The sequence below is a fragment of the Meriones unguiculatus genome, chromosome 12 (assembly GCF_030254825.1).
Source record: "Meriones unguiculatus strain TT.TT164.6M chromosome 12, Bangor_MerUng_6.1, whole genome shotgun sequence".
NCBI lineage: Eukaryota > Metazoa > Chordata > Mammalia > Rodentia > Muridae > Meriones > Meriones unguiculatus.
The window spans coordinates 20,377,734-20,399,931 of record NC_083360.1 but is presented as its reverse complement, the minus strand read 5'-3'; the positions used below and the strand labels follow the sequence as shown (position 1 = coordinate 20,399,931).

Sequence of the window (22,198 nt, the reverse complement as noted above, 5' to 3'; positions counted from 1 at the left end):
CTATTTGTTACTGTAACCCTACTTAAAAGCCATGACTGAGGAGATCATAGGTCTAGCAGGAAACCTAATGTTTTGTTTCACTAAATGGTCATGCTGTTAAACTACTCTCTTAATATTTATATTTATACCTTTCAAGCCTGGTAGGAGAAGATGTTTTTGCAGTGGGTATTGAAGTAGTGTTCAATGTAGGGATTTCTAACTGGTCAAGATGCTGAGAATCAGTTATTGTGATTGCTCAGCTGTATGTGGGTCAAAGGCCTCCACCCCCACCAGGCTCAAGGAGCATCTAGGAAGAATAGGCCTTTAAAAAAAAAAAGAGCCAGAGGATGGAAGAGGAAAGTCACCTCTCAGATGTGACCTGGCTAATGCACACAGCAGATGTGGTTGCCTGCCCAAGACCCACACAAGATCACACCAACCAAAATTCCAGCCTTGATGTTGAAGACATTCCGAGGCCTCACCTCAGGCTGAGGGGCTATTTGCAGGTAATGGCTGAAGAGGGAGGAAAGCCACTTTTCTTTGGGGATATGGTCACTGGTAGAGCGCCCATGCCTTGGTGGATGGCGTCAAATTCATGGTAGCACTAACTGGACTCAGTGAGCTTTTAATAATTAATAATAATAATGACTGTGATAAATAATAATGATAATAGTAAAGAGGACATGAAATGAAATCAAGAAGAGGATAGATTTTTGGTCCATCGTGGGGGGTTGAAAGGAGGTAGTGGGGATAGACTATTTAAAACAGAAAAACACAAAACAAAAAGAGGACACAAACGCCTGCAGAATAACAGCTTTAGTTAGGGTTCTATTTCTGTGAAAAAGCACCATGATCAAAAGCAGTTTAAGAATAAATGGGTTTGTTTCATTGTATAGATCTCAGGTCACAATCCATCACTGAGGAAAGTCAGGCCAAAAACTCAAGGCAGGAACTTGGAGGTAGAAACTGAAGCAGTGGCCTGGAGGAGTGCTGCCTACCCCCTTGCTCCTTCAGCCAGATCTCTCACGCAACCCAGGGCCACTGTATATGGGTGGCTCACAGTGGGCTGGGCCCTCTCACACTGTCCACTAAGTAAGAAAATGCCCCACAGGGAGGCTTGCCTACAGGCCAATCTTATGGAGATGTTTTCTCCATTGTGGTTCCTTTTCCTCAGTTAACTCTAGCTTTATGTCAAGTTGACAAAAACCAACCAACCAACCAACCAACCAACAAAAGCAGCCACATGAAAATGGGAGCAACCTGGACCTGGGCCTCTACCACTCAAAGAATTACCGGGATTCACGTGGGATCACTGAAAGCTGAAAGAGGCAAGGGAAGGTCACAGGATAGCTGAGAGAGAGAGAGAGAGAGAGAGAGAGAGAGAGAGAGAGAGAGAGAGCTTGGCCCTCCTAACACACCAATTTTGCATCCTGATATTTATACAGTAAAATTCTAATTGATTTAATTCCTCAATGTGTGGAAAACTGCCATCACAGCCCTTTTGAAAGTAGAGATTAGTTAACAGTAAGGGGATAATTGCCCCTGAACCACAGTGAGCTGATTACTCCACACAGGTAAGTTGAAACACTGATAACATGCTTTGCGGGCAGTTAGGAGCTAGGTAGCACCTGACAAGATCTATATGCCAACTTTTGTTGATATTTACAAAGTTGAGAGTGCAGGGGAACAGACCTTCAGATGGAGCCTTCCTTTCCTAAAGTTTCTTTTCTCTACCCTATAAATGCCCTCCCCTTTCCCCATACCTTGACACACAGTCTCCACTCTCTCCACTCCCTTGGAGAGATTGCTGCCCTTCATTGCTCTGATTAAAGGACAACCCGCTCTGGGGGAAGTTAGTCTCCTCTTCCTTTTATTTCCATATTGCTTTGATCAATCCTGATCTAACAGGTGCTACCACTGAAATCAAGCCCCAGTGCCTATTTTTGTCTCAATGACCCCCAGTTACATAGCTCCAGCCAGACATCTCCTTAATGTCAGTCTGGGCATCTTATAGCCTCTTCCTTTTTAGGGTGCACACAAACCTAGAGCGAATGCCTACCTCTTGATGCTTTGGCAACTGACCCTGGTGACTTGGAATTCACATCCCTATTTATGAACCCTTTACAATGTCTAACTGAATACTGATTTGAGAGGCAGCAAGAAGATGAAGCCCCAAGTCCAATTCTGGTTCCTACTCATTATTGCTACTCAGGTCATCTTCTTCTCTTGCGCCTCAATTTTTCTACCCGTTGTACAAGCTGACAATAATTCTTAGCCCCAATGGGATGTGAAGTAGAGATTAATTATTCTTTCTAAAGGGTTTAGAATGCTTTCCTGTGTCTACAAAGCTCTATTTTTAAATTCCTTAAATAAGATTAACACTTTTAGAGTCATTTAGAACTGTCATGCTTCCTTAGGTCATGGAGACTGCAGCATCACCCAGGAAGCAAAACACAACCATTACCCAGGTGGCCTGGGAAGCAAGTGTCTATCTGTGGCAGAAACACAACCATTACCCAGGTGGCCTGGGAAGCAAGTGTCTATCTGTGGCAGTCCTCTGAGGTCCGTCTCCCATTGTTGATTCTCTGCCTCTGACAAGCCTGTCTTCCTCTATGTATTCTGATTGTAAGCTTTGTCCCTGTCTCTGATCCCTGACGCACCTCCTCTGGCATGCTCTTTCCCTCCCCCGTGTCTTATGCCACTTCACGAGTGTGCTACAAGTTTTCCACACCCTCTCCATGGGATCCTGAAGTTGAAGTGTGATGATCTGCTTATTATCTCTCTTCTAGGAGACTGTCAGTTCTTCGAAGGAGGAATTAGGTTTCCAATCTGTCTGCACTTTGAAGTGTTGGCTCACAGTCTGCATAGAGTGGACAGGGTAGAGAACCTCTGTGAGGTGGGTAACGTTTTTTTAAAGCAGCTTCTGTACTGAATTCCTTCAGGAACTGAATGTCAGAGAAGCCTGAAAGTGGATCCTGGCTACCGAGTGATATCCCTACCCCTTCACTACTAGCCACAAGCCTTGTGGGATATATGATAGTCACTCGCTATTTAGTTTTCAACAAAGCACAACACTCTCCAGTCTGCTGATGGATTACAGGCCAGCGCGCATTTCACAAAGAAACAGCATAGCATGCCAGCGGCGGGGAAGAGATGCGGAGAGATTAAGGACAAGGAATAGGATTTCTAGAAAAGCAAGGGCATCGAGTGAGAGCCTAAGCGAATGAGAAAACTGAAGTGTGGCACTTTAGCTGATGAAGACATATGAGAATATCAAGGTCTTTGTCATTTCTGAAGCCAGCTTTACTCACGTGGGACCTAGAACCCGTGCAGGAAATTGATATATGCCACTCGCCTGCTCAGAGTGTTCGCTCGCTGTCACGAAGCCAAAAAAGACATTGTTCTTTTTAAAAGAGCATTTTGGGACCATTGGGTCATTTCAAGAATGCCCAGTGTGTAGGCTCTAGAGCAGCTCAGGGTTTTAGTGTTGAGAGGAAAGTGACAGCAGAGGTCATAAGTAGTTACCCCACTGTCTCCTCTTGCTCTGCTTGCAAGTGTGAGGAGAGGATGGGAACATACGAAGAGACTCCTCTGTTTTCAAATATCATGTCCAGTCTGCTAGCAAGTACTGTAAGTCCATGTTTTCATCGGATTCGGGACAACTTTCTCTATTGTGCGTACCTGGGGGCACACTCCACCAGCTTGTCTAGACCAGTGGTTCCCAACCTTCCTGATGCTACGATCCCTTAATACAGTTGCTCATGTTGTGGTGAACCGCAACCATAAAATTATTTTCGTTGCTACTTCGTAACTGTAATTTTGATACTGTTATGGCTCATAATGTAAATATCTGATATGCAGATGGTCTGAGGTGATTCCTATGAAAGGGCTGTTTGAGTTCCCCCTTCTCCCCCACCCCCGAATGAGTTGCAACTAGCAAGTTGAGAAGTGCTGGTCTAGATGGTTGAAGGCATCTCCTGATCTATCTCTCTGCTTCCACCTTTATCTATCATCTATCTGTTCCATGCGGCAACTATGCTTTTCTAAATTACACTCAGCCAGAGCATGGTAACCCTGCAATATTTCCAGGTTCGGACCCCAAGGACTCAGTGATGGACAGTTTTCTGTCCTTGGCACCTGGAGGGTTTAAATCAACAAAAAATCCAAAAGGTGTCTGAGTTGTACTGAGAAGTCATCCATTTCAAGCATGTTTTGTTGAACATATTTTATTCTAGCTGACACTCAAGGTTTTTTGGACAATGGAGGTAGACTTCCACATGTATGTGCCGGTTTTGGAGAGAAGTCCTCAGTTCAAACCCTTTCTGGTCTCAGTGGATTTTCTAAGCAAGTTAGATAAAGTGCCCAAATTTTACCCTTTTCACCTGTATTGGACAATAATGGGTCTTTTAGGAAACTGCATCCATTTTTCCTGAATTGTCCTCACTTATCTTGAATCCTGTTGGGATAGTCCTCTCTAAAGAAATCTACTTTATAGAATTAACTTCCCTCTGTAGTTTCCTCCTCTACTACCAACCAATCACCAGTACAGTCATTATTCTCTCTTAATTATTCTGAATGTCATGCTTCTCCTCAATACCATGAGTTCTTAGATAGTAACGAACATATCTCATTCATCTCTTTATCTCCAGCACCTAATGTGGTACTGTTTTTTTAATAAACGAGCAAATGAACTCCCAAGGGGAAACAAGGTCTGTTTCATAATTCTAGTCATGATTCTATTTTCTAAGAGATTTTACCTTTGTTACATTGGTAAGTCATATGAGGGCATTATGGAGAATGAAACACTGTAGTATGAAGGAAAACAATAATAAAATGATTCTGATATTACTAAGAGTAATTAAAAAATATCCAAATACTGATAAGAATGGTGAGATGGGAATTCCTCTGAACTTCAGGAGTATAAACAGGCATAAGCCTGCAGGAAATGACACTGCAGATTGCACATCATTTTGTCCATGCTTCTACTCCTGATTGAATGAAAGGGTTAAAACATAGGATTTATACAACAATGAAGAAAAGAAAGTGGCAAAAAGAATGAAGAGTAGGCATTTGTTAACCACAGATTTTTATAATAGCTCCAAAAATCTCAGGTATACTAGGGAACCTACCTAAATATTTCTGTTATTATTTTTTAAGTCACATATGTTTTGTTCACTCATTCACTCATTCACTCAATCATTTATTCCTTTTAAAAAAAACTCATTTATTTTTTATTAATTACATTTGATTCACTTTGTATCCCAGCTGTAGCCCCCACCCTCATCCCTTCCAAATCCCACCCTCCTTCATCTCCTCCCATGTATTCCCCTCCCCAAGTCCACTGATAGGGGAGGTCCTCCTCCTCTTCCCTCTGACCCTAGCCTATCAGGTCTCATCAGGACTGGCTGCATTGTCTTTCTCTGAGGCCTGTTAAGGCTGCTTCCCCCTCAGAGGGAGGTGATCAAAGAGCCAGCCACTTTCATTTAGCATACATGTGGAAGCAATCCCTTACTGTTTATAGACTGTCTTTCTGGTCGCTAGGTTAGATCGCTGAAACAGAAATCTTCCATTTGAGTTGGCCATTGTTCACTGAGATTACATTATAGTTTTATCTGCTCCAGTTCCTGTAGCTAGTGATGGAGAATGTTTGCTATTATTTGTGCTTGGTGAGTAGCAGGGTTTGGTAAATGTGAATACTCGTGGGATATGCTGATGGGTTAATCAATGCATTTGAGATGATGGTTTCCTAGGACTGTGCTCAGAGCATTAAGAATGCCATTGCTCTAGTTTGATTTTGTTGTTGTTGTTGTTGCCGTGATAAAACATTTGGACCGAAAGCAAGTACAGGAGGAAAGATTTTTCTTTCTTTTCTTTTTCATTTTTCTTTCTGGCTTCTACTTCCAGGTCAAAGTCCATCTCTCACAGAAGTCAGAATAGAAACTCAAGCAGGAACTTAAGGCACAAACCATGAAGAAATACTGTTTTCTGGTTCACTCTCAGTCCCATATATAGTTGGCTATTTTATATAGCCCAAGACTGCCTGCCCAGAATGGTACTATCTACATCAATTAATAATAATTGGCTAAGTGCATCCCATATAGACATGCACATAGCCAATGTTTAGGCAGTTCCTCAATCATGTTTTCCTCTCAAGTTGCTCTGGGATGTGCCAAGTAGTCAATTAGACTTAACTAGGACAGCATGGTCTAGTATTCCAACTTCTTTGAATTTTAACTCATTGAGAGTTTTCCAGCTTTTAATGTTCTCAATCATAATCTTATTGAAAAAAATGTATTCTAAAACTAACACACTAAAAAATGACCAAGCTTTATCTCATTCTTTGTATTCAACATCTCAACTAATTAGGAGTAACCTTCTTCCCTCCAGTCAGGAACTGTAGGGAATGAAGGATGTATGGGGGGAGCTGAAGATGTTTCAGGTGGTGAGAGTGCTCCACATCCTACTGTAACGGTGGATTCAGACCATCGTACACTGACCAAGGCTTATTGAAAGTACTCAGGAGTGAACCCTATTGTAAACCAGGGTCTAGAATGAGTATGATGTGTCACTGTGGCTTCACTGACTGTGACAAACAGATATTATTTAGGAGATGTGTAGGTGCGTAAATATGGGCAATCTCCATACTGTCTGGTCAATTTATTATGTGTTACCTGGGAATGAAAAACAAAACAAAACCAACAAAACAACAGCAACACAGCACAACACTTAGGTCTGGCCCCATAGAGATTCTGATCTCATCGGGTTGAGTGTGGTCTGATCATTTCACCTCTCACATACCTGCCTCATGATTCTGATTTTCAGCAAAGTTAAGAGAAACATTTCTTCAAGTGGCAAAAATAAAGGCCATGTCTGGCATGTCATCTGCTAACATTCCTAAGTGATGAGGAATTCTGTAGCATAGAAATAGTAGGTATAGCTGGCTCATTAATGCTCAACTGGAATTTATAAATGTGTCTTCTAAGATTTTGTACCTTAAGTCCATTGCATATGTATATGTACACATGCAAACACATGCTCATATACACTCAATAAACTAGTTCATGCCTTTAGCATATAAGGCACTGTTTTGTATTTCTGGGTCTTTGCACATTCTTTGCATATTCTCTTTCTGCTGGGCGGTGGTGGTGCAAGCCTTTAATCCTAGCATTTGGGAGATGGAGGCAGGTGGATCTCTATGAGTTCAAAGGCATCTTGGTCTACAGAATGAGCTCCAGGACAGCTGGCCAGGGATATAGAGAGAAACCTTATCTCAAGAACCAAAAGCAAAAAACAAAACAAAACAAAACAAAACAACAACAACAACAACAAAAAAACTACCAATTAAACCTAGGATCTCAGCTTATGGTAGCATCTTTCTGTGGATGCCTTCTGAGCTCTCTCCTTTACTGAAGGCTAGTTTTCATTTCTTATAGTACTCACAGAACTGTTTCTTTTCTGAGCCTGAACTCACATACACATTTTGGTGAGATTACATGACACCTCTCTCTATCTGGCCACAAATACATGAGAGCACGAACATGATTTTTCTCATCCATCACTGTACATCTAACATCTAGCACCGCACCTGGTTTTCAGTCTACAGTCTTTGAGTGCTGATAATGAGAATGAATGAATGAATGAATGAATGCTTACCACACAGTAAGCATTTAGTTATTCACCTCACTACATTACTTTTAAGCCTGTTGAACTCAGGCAACAGACCTTTGTTTTTACAACGCCCATGTACTGGCTGGTGGGGGATCACGACAAGATTGTTTTGTGTATTACCAAAGTTAATGACTATTACTTGGGCTTCATCTCATAATCAGCTCTTAAAGTATATCAAAAGCATCTTATCTCCTCATAACCCCATGAAAAATAAAGACTCTTTATTCACATAGCCATTGCCACAGCGAGAAATTGCCTAAAGCCACTGGAAAATTAACAAGGAAATAATGGTTTTGAGAAGGGTGAAAGACTTCTAATAAGAGAAAACCGAACTCAACATTTGTAGTTAAAAGTTGAATCAGCTACATGTAAGCAGAACAATGGGGAGATGCAATTACCACTACTTTTATTTAAGGAGTCACTCTTGTACCAACTTACATGGTGAAGTGAATCAACCCAACATTTTTAAGAAGAAAAGTTTTCTAAGGACATTACTTGCACTTAACTTTTGGCAAAGATGTATTCTAGAGTTTTGTGGAATTCTATAGGAAAACTAAAATGATCTGTACTAACTAGGTTTTCCACCAGCCATAGCGTTCACTAGTATTATCACACCCAGAAATCATTATAGAAAACTATGTTAAACCTGTGACAATACCTTACTACAATTGCAATTTTTTCATCAGCTGACCACCCTCCATCAGGACTCCAGGTACTGGTCTCTAGCTGTCTCCAGACCTTAGAAATTTTTCTTTTGTGCTAAAAATATAAACATTATGATTGAGGAGTCTATTAGGTTTTATGGTACAAATTACAAACCACAGCACTATTAAAACCATCTTAACCCATCTACCCAGATATCTGGATACCAAATATCTCTTTTATCAGGGATGTTACGGAGCCCTTGGAAACCCAAAGTGGGCTGCCATTTTAGTGGCTAGGAACCCTAGTGTTTAAGGATCCCTAGAATAGAGCCACATAACCCTGGCTCCAGGGATTCTCAATAGGGAGAAAATTAGAATAGTGATGCCACTCTGAAGCCACTCTGGTGATGTGCCTGAGCCAATACTCAACAACCCCTTACTTATTTGTTCCTGGCCTTGATTCCCTAGTGACCTCTATGGCTTTAATTGCCAGATGTTCAAATGGTTCACAAGCCTTTATTGGGTCACCTTTGATAAACAACTATGGATGTCAAAAATATCCTCAAATCCAACAAGCTAAATAATAAACAGAAGAGCCATGTCCCCTGTTGTACCATGCATTCCATTACCCCCCCCATATCCACGAATTAAATTTCTTTTTATCCTCACTTAGCAAAGGCCTCCAAAATCCAATCTGCTCTACAAGCAGGAAATACCAGGAACAGGGTTCACATCTCCTCCTCTTTCACAGTCCTTGCAAATTTCATCACCAGAGTAAATTAGCCTTTCTGTCTCCAAATATGTCAGATGCATCTTAATGAGTGGTCATCCCTCCAAAGCTTTCTATTGCTTATGACACATTTTTCCCTCCAACACAGGGTTTCTCTGTGGAGCCTTGGCTGTCCTGGGCTTGAGCAGGCTGGCCTCGAACTCACAGAGATCTGCCTGCCTCTGCTTCCCTGAATGCTTCACTGCAAATGGTATGATACACTTTTTTTAATATTTATTTATTTTATGTGTATGGGTGCTCTATACACTTGCATGCCAGAAGAGAGCATAAGATCACATTATAGATGGTTGTGAGCCACCATGTGGTTGCTGGGAATTGAACTCAGGACCTCTGGAAGAGCAAATAGTGCTCTTAACCACTGAGCTATCTCTCCAGTCCTCATGATACACTTTTTAACATTAAGAGTTTTATTTATTTTGAGTAGAAAATTCCTATTCACGTTAAAGTATATTGAAGGCATAGTCTGAAAAAGAATTTACCATTCTTTCCTTCAAAAGTCCCAGGATCAGACAGTTTCATAGGATTAGATATATGTAATATGAAAGGGAGTCACAAATGCTCTTCAAAGTGTATAGCTTCAATGGCTTTCAAAGTTTTTCTGGAAAATGGAAGAAATGTTTCTAAAATGTTCATGAATATTCATAAGAATACCATGAATATTCAAGAACAAGAATACATCAATACAAGAAAAGAAATATGAAAATGACTTTAAAATTTTCCTTTGAACACTGATAAGGAAATGGTAAATACTAGCATTATTTAACAGTAAATGTGTGCAGTTAACAGGCAGATACACACTGAACAAGCAAGATTTGCTCCAGAATGGAATGTGGATTTATTAAGAAAGCAAGATAAAATGTTGGCTCGTGTTTAATAGTAGGAAAATAGCCCATGTTGTATGATCTTGTCCAAGTTTCTTAACTTCCATGAATAAAAGTGTCTTAAGGTGCAGTAATCATGGTAATAATAGATAATTCAAGGTTAGACAATGACTAAATGAGTTGATGGGTACAAAGAAATGAAAATCTATCAAATAAGCATTGCTTGCTATTATAATTATTACTAATAACAGAAAAATGACATCTCCTTAGATATTAGAAATACATCTGATAGAATTTAATGCTATTAAAAAAATTTCAAATAGCTCTTAGTAGAGTAAAGCAAGAAATTACCTGAATATGAGAAATGTGTCTATCTCACATCATAGCACGTCCTGCTAATGAAAAGACCAGAGCATTCCCATTAAAGCCAGACACTGAGTGAGTATGTTAATTACACTGGCTGTCATTTAGCTCTTTTTAATGGTGTTAGCCAATATAACTAGACCAAAGACAGAGGGAAAAAAAAAAAAAAACAAGACTGGAAAAGATTAAAAAAAATCATCACTTGTCAATGATATAATAATTTAGCTGAAATGCTCAAGTAGGTCAACATAAAACAAAACATCATTAAAATATTTTGAAAATTCTAGTTGAGATGAAAAAGAAACATTTCTTAGGAATTCTAAAAAAAAGGATAAAATTATAGGCTACTAGATACAAAACATGATAAAGTGACAATACTCTTAGAAATGCAGTGTCAAATTAAGAACGGAAAGCCAAACCAACACATTAGATACTGAAGTCCGGAAATGGACTAAAAATGCTCAGTGTGATTTAGAATATGCTAAAAGCAACAGTTCAAATCCACGAGAACAATAAGCTGTGTGTGGATAACTGAGGGAGCTAAAGAGATTTTTCACACTTCCTAATCCTTCCCATTCCTGGAAGACTGATTACTAGCATAAAACAAAACAAAACAAAACAACAAAAACTCAACCAATCAAAAAAACAGACAAACAACAACAAAAACAGTTCCTCAGTTTAGAAAGAGGTCTTCGAACAAACAAAATGGCAGTCTGTTTTATCATTACCTCAAAGAGGGCTATTGCTACTTACAACAGAAGACATGGGGAAATGCTGTTTCACACATACATAATAAACAACATTATATATAATAGGATATGGTAGTATACCTAGAGTGTGTGTGCATTTACTTCAATGGATAAAGCAAATGGGACTGTAAAACTTTAAATTTGTACTATTAATTATATTACAACATCACTCATGTAAGATATAACCCCTATTTACATGTACTTGTATAATGGAACCAGAAGGTATAGCCCAGGGATAGAGCAAAAGCTTCTCATGTACAGGTATGAGAAAGAACAGGATCTCAACAGAAAAATGGCTAGCGGACATACGAATTCACGTGAAAGAAAAGAGAAATGGTTCAGTTTTGAGAGAGTTTTATGCATGTTCGTGTGGCTGTGAATATGTATGTGGTACACATGTGGGATGGCTGATGGAGACCGGGAGAAGCTGTTGGATCCTCTGGAGCTCGAGTTTCAAAGGACTTGAACTACCTGATGTGGATGCTGAGAACTGAACTGAGAGCCCTTGGAAGAGTCTATACCCTTAATGCCGCGCCATTCCGTAACCCCACAAATTAAGCATATTAGAGGGTGGTTAATTTCTGTTGTAGTAAGAGAAATGAGTATTAAAATGAAAATGAGATTGCCTCTAATATTAGACTTCATCAAAAATATCAGTAACTCTTGAAGAGTGTGGAAAATTTGTAATTACATTTTTTAAAACTTATTTCACGTGTATGTATTCTGCGTATATAACATGTGTAGGACATACCTGACAAGGTACACATGTGGAGCTCAGAAGACAACTTATGTGGAGTTGGTTCTCTCCTACTTTTGTGTTGGTTGTAGGGATCAAATTTGGGTTACCAATGGTAGGAGCCATTACCTGCCGAGCCACCCCCTGGACTCAAATAAGCATTTTCATATGCCACTGGCAGAGTAGAAAGTGGGTATACCCACTATACTGAACAACTTGACAACATCTATCAAAATTACAATGTAAAAACTTCTATCTGGCAAACCGACTCCCTGGATTTTCTCCAACAAATTTAGTGCTTTTATTTGTCCATGTGCAAAAATCTAATATTAAAGGCTATTTGTACATCATTGTTAACAATAGAAAGTGGTTAAAAAACTGAGTGTCCATCAGTCAAATAGGGACACCATGCATTATTATACAGTGCCAGAGTAACATCCTTTCCCAGGATGTAAAAATAGCCCGACACTGCAGGCATAGTCTGTTCCACTGTGGATGAGTTTGTGTGTGTGTTTTTATGTGTGTGTGTGCATATTTAAAGCATTACATGATGGAAGACACACAGATTATGCCTAAAGGGAGAAACACACACACACACACACACACACACACACACACACACACACAAGACACTTGTGGTTGTCTCTAGAGAAGGAATAGGTAAGGAGCATAGGGCTTTGGTATATTTTAAATGTTGTGCTATATGAAGAAATGATCTGCTAAAATATGCATCATTACATCTTTGTTTTTTTTTTTTTAATCATAAGGAGACAGTTATATGATTGGCAATACTTGGCACAGAGTTGTCATTTGGTAAATGGCTGTTACATTTCCCATTGTGACATTGAATAGGAGTTGGGTGACAGTGATGGGCAGTGGGAAATCATGAAGCCTGGTGTTTTCTATCTGGCTGTTATACTTCTCCCTGAAATATTAGTGTAAACCAAATGAAGTAACCAATAGTTAATGTTTTTGACCTGTAAAAATAGCAATTTCATCAATTCAGTTCAATATTATTTTCGTCTGTGCAAATTAGTTTAAAAAGTGATAGTGACAAGCATGCTGGCTGTCACTTTGATTGTTTCCTGTCACCTCAAGCTACATAGTCTGTAGATGTGGAGAGAGCGAGGACTCAGAGAGAGAGAGAGAGAGCTGGGATAATGGGGATGCTGACCTGCATGAATCAACACAGGTCACATGTTTTGAATAGTGAGCAGCTTGAATGGAATAGCAGTGGATTTGCTTGGACTTTTGTTCAAAGCTCACTGATTTGTGGTAAGACAGCAACAGTTTGGGCAACAGAGTTGAGGCAGTGAGGGAGAGAGGCTTGATGCTGGAGGATCACAGGCTTTCCGAGCATGTTTTGTGTGTACCGTTGTTTATTCTGTAGCCTTGAGAGGTCAATGGCATCCATCCTCTTCCTTGCCACTTTACAGGATAGGAAGCGTTTCTGCTTTTCTTCACAAGTTAGAGCTAATAGACACAGCATAGTTAGTGTTGAGGAAAATGACCACTTCCCATGTCTGGCTGCTGATCAGCATTGTTTCCAAAGCAAATATTTTACTTCCCAACTTTTCAGGTCACCAAGAGATGCCCAAAGGTGTGAAGCTCAGAAGTGTGACCTAGTCTCTGCCATTTTGCATGTTTGTAAATTCTGTTTATCAACCTTGGGAAGACTTTTATTTTTCTATCTTTACTTTTCACTCATCACAAGATTGTTCAGCAATATGGGAGTTGGCCACAGATTTCTGTATGTAAGACAGAAATTTCTCTGATTTCTGTAGGTAAGACACAGAAAGAATCCAAAGGCAAAGTTGGGAGAAAAAGGAAATAACACTTTATTAAGACCTCAGGCTAAAATCTGCCTCTGTTGGGTCTGTGCAGTCCAAGTCTGGAGAGCTGGCTTTAACATCCCTATTCATGAACCATTTACAGTGGCAAACTGGATGCTGCTTATGGGGTGGCAGCAAGACGCAGGGCCAAACACCATTCTGGCACCTACTCATTGTCGCCCTTCAGGCTTGCTTGGCTTCCTTTCTTTATCTTTAGTTTCTTCAACTGTCATTCAACCTGGTCAACCTGCTTTGGAGTAAGAGATTATTAGGAAACACAGAGAGACAAACAAGTCCAAGGTTCTGCTAGTGAAGCAGGCAGCTAGAGCACAGAGGGCCTGCCTTGAGGAGGAGCTTGGCGTAATGTATTATTTACTTTTCTCATTGCTGCGACCAAATACCCGAACAGATGCAACTTCAAGGATGAAGGGTCTATTTTGCCTCACAGTTTATGAAGAGACATAGTATGTACTGCAGAGGAAGGCTTGGCATAGGGGTATGGGGTAGCTGGCCACACATATGCAGTCAGAAAGCAGAGGATGCACAGGACATGGGCACAGGACGTAAAACTTTAAGGCTTGCTCTAGTGACCTACTTCTTCTAGCAAGGCTTTACCTCCCAGAACATCACTGCAGCTACGAACCTCACGTGAGCATGGGTGGGATATTTCAGCTTCAAATGAAAATTGAGAGAGTAGCAGAAATGTGAGTTTGGGAGTACTGCAGATTTCAGTAAGGAAAGTGTGAGAGGTTAGAATCCATGTGGCCTTGCCAGCCTCTCTAATTGTGTGTGAGTGCAATATGGTATTACCAGAAGGCTTTAGGGAGATGGTTTTAAGGTCTCCCTCAGGAATAATTTGATTTAGATTCTTTTTTTTCTTTCTTTCTTTTTTTTAAGAATACCTGTCCAAGCCCTAGTAGGCTCAACTGTCTGAATGATGACAGAAGACCTCAAAGCTGGGATCATGGGAAGTCAGAGATAAACAGGGATTTGAGGCATGTTGGGCTGAATTCAGTCCTGGTTCTGACCTCATCATGCTTTGTTCTCTGGGCAGTTTTTAGTGTCCTTCATTGAATCTACTGACAGCTGGCAAAATAAAACACTGAGTGTATTAGAGGAAACCACTGGGCTCACCCAAGCCTTCAATCCAGCAGTGCTCAGAGTAAGATGTTTGCTGTCTGATAGAGTGATGGAATGATAATTAACATGGGATTCCAATGCAGCTTGTAGTTAATTGTCCACATGACTCTAGATGAGTGCCAAGTCCTGTTCAGAACTTATTTTCTCCTTAAAAGGGTACCACAGAGATTAGCCCCCACCCCAAGGCTAATGAATAAAGCAAACTATGTCTGTCTCTTTCTGACATGAGGGCTCAGCACAGTGACACTAGTCTGTAGCACACCCTTCTTTTTCTTCACTGTTGAGTTGTGGATGGTTCCAAATTTTACTTTTTTTTTTTTTACACTAAATTCACAGCCATTCCCAAACTTACTACCCAGATAAAGAGCAGAGGTTTTAGTCTTACTTGTGTTTCTTTCACACATGACTTATTAGTTTGCTGTCCTGACAACTCTACTACCAGTAGAGGACAAGGCTACTGAATCCTAACAGTTATGTTTTTGGAAGAGTTGGAGTGCCAGAGGGACAGGAAGATGGTGCCCAGAAAATGGAAATGTATCCTGAAGTTAAACAGAGAGAGACCTTGAGCCTGGGTAACCTGTGAGCTGAGGCTCCTCTTAAACCCCTGTTTCTTTCCTCAGCTTTAATTTAAACAGCTCAAACTCTTTCCCCTTTGTCCCCTTCCTCTCCCATTTTCTTTGCACATATTTCCCCTTTCCTCAGATAAGGGTATTTTATGAAAGAGTCAACTCAGGGTGCCATCATGCACTTAAAGTTACAACCCCCGACCTCTCCTTAGACTAACTGGCAATTTCCCACCTTGCCATGTGCCTTGATTTCCAGAGTCTTGTTTAACAACAATTTTCTCCTCTTTTTCTGTGTCTGAGGCTGGGAAATTGCTTTCTTTAATCCAAGCCCCATTTGTACTTTTAAGGCCAATCACAAATGGCTCTGAAATTGTTTTCAGTTAAGATTACTCAGCTAACATGCTGTTTTTGTTTCACTGATTGGATAAATGTCATAATTTAGGGCATCTATTGTTATATTGTTTGTGTATGGTATGTACTTATATATAAGGTGCTTTAATGGCTGTTCCCTCCAGCCTGACTTTGAAGATCATTGCTTGCTGGATGCTATGATGTATGTAAGTTATGATTATTTCACCCTCAGAGTTAATTGCATGTACTTCCTTGCCGTGTCATCCTGTGTACTACTTTTCTATCTCTAAATGCAATTAAAAGTGGCCTTTGGGTGCTCCAGGTTTTAATCATTCTCTGTGTGAAGCATTCCCATGTCTCTGAAGAGTCTCATCTTCCTTCTCTCCGATGGGGCTTTATTTCTGAAGAGCAGAAGGGGTAGGGAAGGGGGAAGCATCAGGGGTAGTAGTAGAAGTGGGGAGGGAAAGAAGAAAAGGAAAAGAAGGAAGGAAGTATAGAAAGGGAGGGGAGGGTGAGATGAAAAAAGAGGCAGGGAGAGAAGGGAGTGAAGGAGGAGAAAGAAGAGAGGAAAGAGGAGAAGGAGGAGAAGGAAGAAAAAGAGGAGGAGGAGGAGGGAGATGAGGAAGATAGGGAAGAGATCAGGCAGGCTGGGGGGCTAGGTCATCAGGCTTTCAAACTCTTTGTCCAGGGTTGGCTCTGGGGTCTGAGTCTCCTTGCTTACAGAAGAGTGGAGCAGAGCTTTGTAGCTCTAAATTCTAGAAGGTGCTATGGCCCTGTTTGTTCTGTTGAATTTGTAACTTTAAAATGGGAATGATATCAATTTCCGGGTTTTTTAGGGAGCCTATATAGGTTCCTCAGTAATTAGCAGAATCACAGACAGTCCTTGAGGAAGTCAGAGTGAAGCTCTGAACCTAATTCAGCCCATGCATGTTATGCCAGTGCTTTCCAGTCTCCTATGGCACATCATTTTCTACTCTTTGACCAACAGCCACTCATCATATAAGTATGATAACCCTTGAATGGATGTATAATTCAATCAATAGGATGAGTGCCAGGGTCACACATTTGTTTGTATCAGAAATGCCAAGTTGTTATGGTAGTTTTAAAGTTCTCATTTTCTGGACATAGCCTAACTCCATAACAAATAGCTGCAAGCCTGCCATGACCTATGGATCAAATTCCAAATAACACGCTTTAGTCCTCTGGGGATCTATAATATGCCAGACACTGCAGAAGGCATGGGAGATTTGCCTGGGTGGGAAATTCCACCCCAGAATGTTAAGGCTTTTCTGATGCTCTGTCTGAATGCAGGAAGCAAGAAAAAGGGCAGCCTGCACACCAGTCCACCTTAGTCCCTCTGTGGAGTACCTGCCCTATCCTCGGGCTTGCTGTGGCATTTAGGTAGAAATTCCGCCTCCTCTTATAGGATCAAGGGAAATATTTGGCCAGCAGTCACAGTCTTATAGAAATGAGAAGCAAGAAAAACCTCAGCAGGATTCCAGTGCTGACTTGAGCCACACTCAGTCTCCTGGAGGCTACTACATGTCCTCCTGTTGGGGGTTATTTCCAAAGTTAATTGTCCAATACTTCTAGGCATCAGGCTGTACTCCCTTTGCTGTCAATGGAGATGACTTGCAGGGAGCAGTGTTCTTTAAGGCTTGACAACAACAGGAGTAACATTCTTCATTTGTATGGGAAATTAAAGGTACAGGATCAAAACGAAACAACCAAAACCACATGACTCTGAAACTCACAGGCTTCAATGCCCACTCCCACTTGCTATCACTCATTTGAACACGTAAGCTTATTTAAAAAGTAACAATAGAATAAAGCCTGTAGATAACATTGAACATCTCCCAAAACAATGACTGCACATTTGCAATAATAACTGTATTCAGAAGGCGTATTGGTTACTTTTCTCAATGCTCTGACTAAGTGTTCATTTTGGCTTCCATGTGAAGGAGCATAGTTCAGCCTGGAGGAGGAGGGGGCATGGAAGGAGTGGAAGTGACTAGTCACATTGACTCTGAGTATGGAGTGCAAACAAGAAGTGGGGAATGACGAACCTCAATGCCTTCCCCAAGTGACTCACTTCCTTCAGCAAGCCTCCCAGTGCTTACACAACCTTGAAAACGAGTGCCCCAGTTGGAAACCAACTGAGCCTATAGGAGATACTTTACATCAGACCTAATGGGAGGAGCCAAATAAATGACACTTGTCTTCAGCTCTCTCCTTTACCCCACATCCGTTCTTCACTCCCTTCTCCATCTCTCCAATTTTCCATATTCCTCCTCCTCCTCTGATGTTCCATATGGTTTCAGAATCCCAGAAGAGAATTCAAAGCCATGACAGGACAAAAACTGCAATGGAGCTTTCTTGGCTTCCTGGAGTAGTAATTCAGAGTTTGAAACATACTCTCCACATGCTTTGTCACTGTAGCTGTCACCCGTGACACAGATGCTGTGACTCATAATGGACAGAAGCATTGACACATGCAGAGGACAGGGCTCTGAGAGTTAAGGCACTCAATCAATCTCACAACACAATCAGCCACAGCAGTGGAGTTGGGCTCCGATCTACCATACAGAATGTGACTGGTACTTATCTGGCTCCTCTGTGTATGGAGTTGTTATGAAGGAACATTCACCAGTCTTCATGGCACTCTTGTGAGATGTCTCACCTCTAATTCTACGGTGAGGAAAGTGAGGTTCAGGGAACTTAAGCAGCGTGCTCAAGACCATACAGAGAAATAAGGAAGAGGTAAATCCTCTATCAGGAAACACAGTCAAGAGTAGCATGTCTTAAGGAGACCGGAAGCAAGACTTTAATGATGGCAGCAACTTGGGAAGAACATCACCTTCCAGGTCAGAGGAATAATTAAATAAACAGTGTCCCTATGCCACACTGGAGTATCCGAAGCTATTACAAATATGTAATGTGATGCCACTGTTCACCAAATCAGTAAGAAACCATATGTTGGGGTTGGAGAGAGCGCATCACTTAAGAGCACTTGCTGCTTTTGCAGAGGATCTCTGTTCGGTTTCCCACACAACCACCTGTAACTGTAGCCTCAGGGGCCTCTGAAACCTGTGTCCTCCAGAGGCGCCCACGCTCACCTTCATATAGGCCAACAGAGACACATACATATATAATTAAATTAAAACTAAAATAGACATCTTCGTAAAAAGGAAGTTATATGCAACCTGATCTATGAGAGCAGAAATTCTGCATGAGGATGGGTCTAAAGTCAGAGAACACGCAAGTACAGTATCTCCTGGTTAAGATTCGGGATAATTATTGTCTTAACATTGTGTCAAGCATAACATTTAAGACACAAAATATTTATCACAGCAACTAAGGAAGGAAATAGACAAAATAATTACTCACTTAAATTCTTTTTTTTTCAGAGTTGAAAGAATACATTTCCAAAATAATAAAAGGTGGGAAATGTTATTGAGTGCTTAAATTTTGTACTTATAAAGAGCAAACAGAAATACTATTGAACAAAAATCTGAGACTGGAAATTCAAAGTTCCGGGCTTTAAGCGGAAATTTTGCACATTATGGAGAGCCAGACAATCTTATTATTTTCTTTAATATTGTATAACCAACTTTTCTGCTGCCAAGCTTTCATGTTGAAATTCTAGCACTGACTTTAACAATTAATCATACAGGGTTTTTGTGTGTGTGTGTGTGTGTGTGTGTGTGTGTTTGTGTGTGTCATTCAAAATCAAGTCTATCCTTTAACAAACCATCTGCTCAGTATTCATTCAAGTGACATTTCTTTGGAACTTAGAAGCCTTCACATTACTTTGACCATGGAACAAGAGATAAGTGAGTAAATAGATGCTTTGTATATGGGAACTGCCAAGAACCCAGCAAGGACCCATGGACTAAGGACTCCAGGAATGCCAGGGGAGAGAGCCTAATAGAAAGTAATAGAATGCATCCTGAAGGCAGGGCAGGATCTGGCCTGGGAGACTTAGATGGGGAGAGAAAGGCAGGACTTTTGTGTTGGGCTCTGAGCCATGCTGTGGAGAGGCCTGGAAAGAAGAAAGAATGACCAATTTGCTGTACGTTCTGATGGCTTCTGTGCTACAGAGCCTGGCTGCATCGCTCTTACTATCAGTACCAATGTCCATCACTACCTTCGAAGTGGTAGTGCTGTGCTATGAATCAATGGATGCTCCAGCAGGCTGCCTCAGTTCAGCTTTCTACTTCTGCCATTTGGTATGTAAAGCTGGGGACTTACTTCACTTACTTAACCTTTCCATAACTCATATGATCCTATGTACAGACCCCACATAGCCATCCTTTGCCACTGCATCACCTCTCATCAGGGACCAGAAGAAGTAAAAGGTTCTATTTATTTATTTATTTATTTTTATTAATTACTTTTTTTTTCACTTTGTATCTCTGTTGTAGCTCTCTCCCTCATCCCTTTTCATTCCACCCTCCTTCCCTCTTCTCCTCCTATGCCCGTTTCCAAGTCCACTGAAGGGGAGGTCCTCCTCCTCTTCCATCTGACCCTAGCCTATCAGGTCTCATCAGGACTGGCTGCATTGTCTTCCTCTGTGGCCTGGTAAGGCTGCTTCTCAATCAGGGAGAGGTGATCAAAGAGGCAGCCACTGAGTTCATGTCAGAGACAGTCCCTGGTCCCATTACTAGGGAACCCAATTGGAGACTGAGCTGCCATTGGCTACATCTGAGTAGGGGTTCTAGGTTATCTCCATGCATGGTCTTTGTGTGGAGTTATCAGTCTCAGAAAAGACCCCTGTTCCCAGATTTTTTGTTTCTGTTGCTCTTCTTGTGGAGCTCCTGTCCCCTGCAGGTCTTTATATCTCTCCCTTCTTTCATAAGATTCCCTGTGCTCTGCCAAAAGTTTTGCTGTAAGTCTCAGAATCTGTTTTGATACCCTTCTGGGTAGAGTCTCAGAGGCCCTCTGTGATAGACTCCTGTCTTATTCCTTGTTTTCTCCCTCTTCCGATGTCCATTCCGTTTAAAAGTTCCTGGCTATGAAGAGAATCTTCTCTCAACCCAGAACCAGAACTCTGTCAGAACTTCGCCACCATTAAATAAACTCAGCCTAGCAGCCAGGGCAGACAACACCCACTGGACCTACCCTCCCACTCCTTCTGACTCCTCACTGGGAATGGTGACTATGAAGCCTACCATGTGCTCAGATGACTTACATATGTTCCATATTCTGGGGAAAATACTGTTTTCCATATAGTGGGAACCCACTGCCCCTTCCTCCAATTTTCTTGTTTTCATCTTTGCTCATTCCATTCATGACTCACCTTTCACATGAAGCCTTTTCCTGAATGATTTTTCTCCCTGAGGTATCTTTTTTTTTTTCTTTTCTGGAACCTTCCATCATGGTATTTACTATTCTACAGCAGCTTTTCTTTATGAGTCCTAACCCTTAGGGATGAATTCCTTAGTGACAGAGAGCTGGCTTTTTTTTTGTATTTTCAATGTTTAGAAATGTGTGAAGACTACTTCCATCATCGTAGAAGAGTGAGCCTGGCCAAAACCTATTTCATTTAGGCAGGTGCAAGGCTTGTACACAGAACATAGTGGCTGCAAAACAATACCAAGAGGCCCTGAGTGCACTGGTGGGTAGCTAAGGCGTAAGCATCAGTTCTGTGCTGGGAAGAAACCCTGGTGAGTCAAATTGCTGCACAGAAAAGAGATAATGTATCAGGGGCAAAGTGGCCACCACTTTCTCAGGGTTCTGGAGTACAACGCTTGTTTTGTGAATGAAACCAGATATGCCACCAATGACATGGCTGTTGGAAATCTATACGAAACTGGTATGATTGCTCTAACTTCTTTAGAAAAAAATATGGAGTCACTTAGTATTTTATATATATATATATACTAAGATATTGTAAGATACTATAAGATATGTTGTCTAAAGCATTTAATATTTAAAAGTAAAAACAATTTATATCAAGTCAGAGAAATCCATTCCATGTGGTATAGAGAATTTATAAGGCCTAAAATGCCTACATTAAAGCACTGAGTTAAATTTCTCCAGAAGACTTCATAGCCCTGGCTACATGCCCCAAATGACACCCTGATTTCCTTAGGTGGAGATGAATCCAGGAGGAGCACACAGAGGCAGTGAACTCAAACAATGCCACATTAAAAAGTTTACACAACTACAGACTGAATTCTGCCAAAGCATTTATGGGTAAAGAAATTGCCCCCTTTTGAGTAATTCACTGCAAGAGTCACACAACTGTAAGAGCAAACTCAACCCTACCTATGTGCAGGTATGAAGCTGTGTTAATTAAATCATAACTTCTCCTTTTCTCCTGTACCTAAACACACACACACGCACACACACACACACACACACTCAAAGAAAGAGAATGGAATAGAATATACATCTATGCTATGCACACTTATCTGATTTAATGAATTAATTATTAACACTGGGAATTGAATCCAGGGTCCCCCACATACTAGGAAAACACTTTACCATTGAGCTGTATCCCTAGGTCTGTACTATGATTTTTGTTTTAATTTGAGTTAGGATCTCATTAAGTTCC

General features: G+C 40.9%; 1 protein-coding gene across 10 annotated transcripts in view; it reads right to left on the bottom strand.

Moving 5' to 3' along the window:
• Ldb2 (LIM domain binding 2) overlaps nt 1-22,198 on the bottom strand; it is a 325,686-nt gene that overhangs the window by 31,955 nt on the left and 271,533 nt on the right. The window lies entirely within an intron of this gene.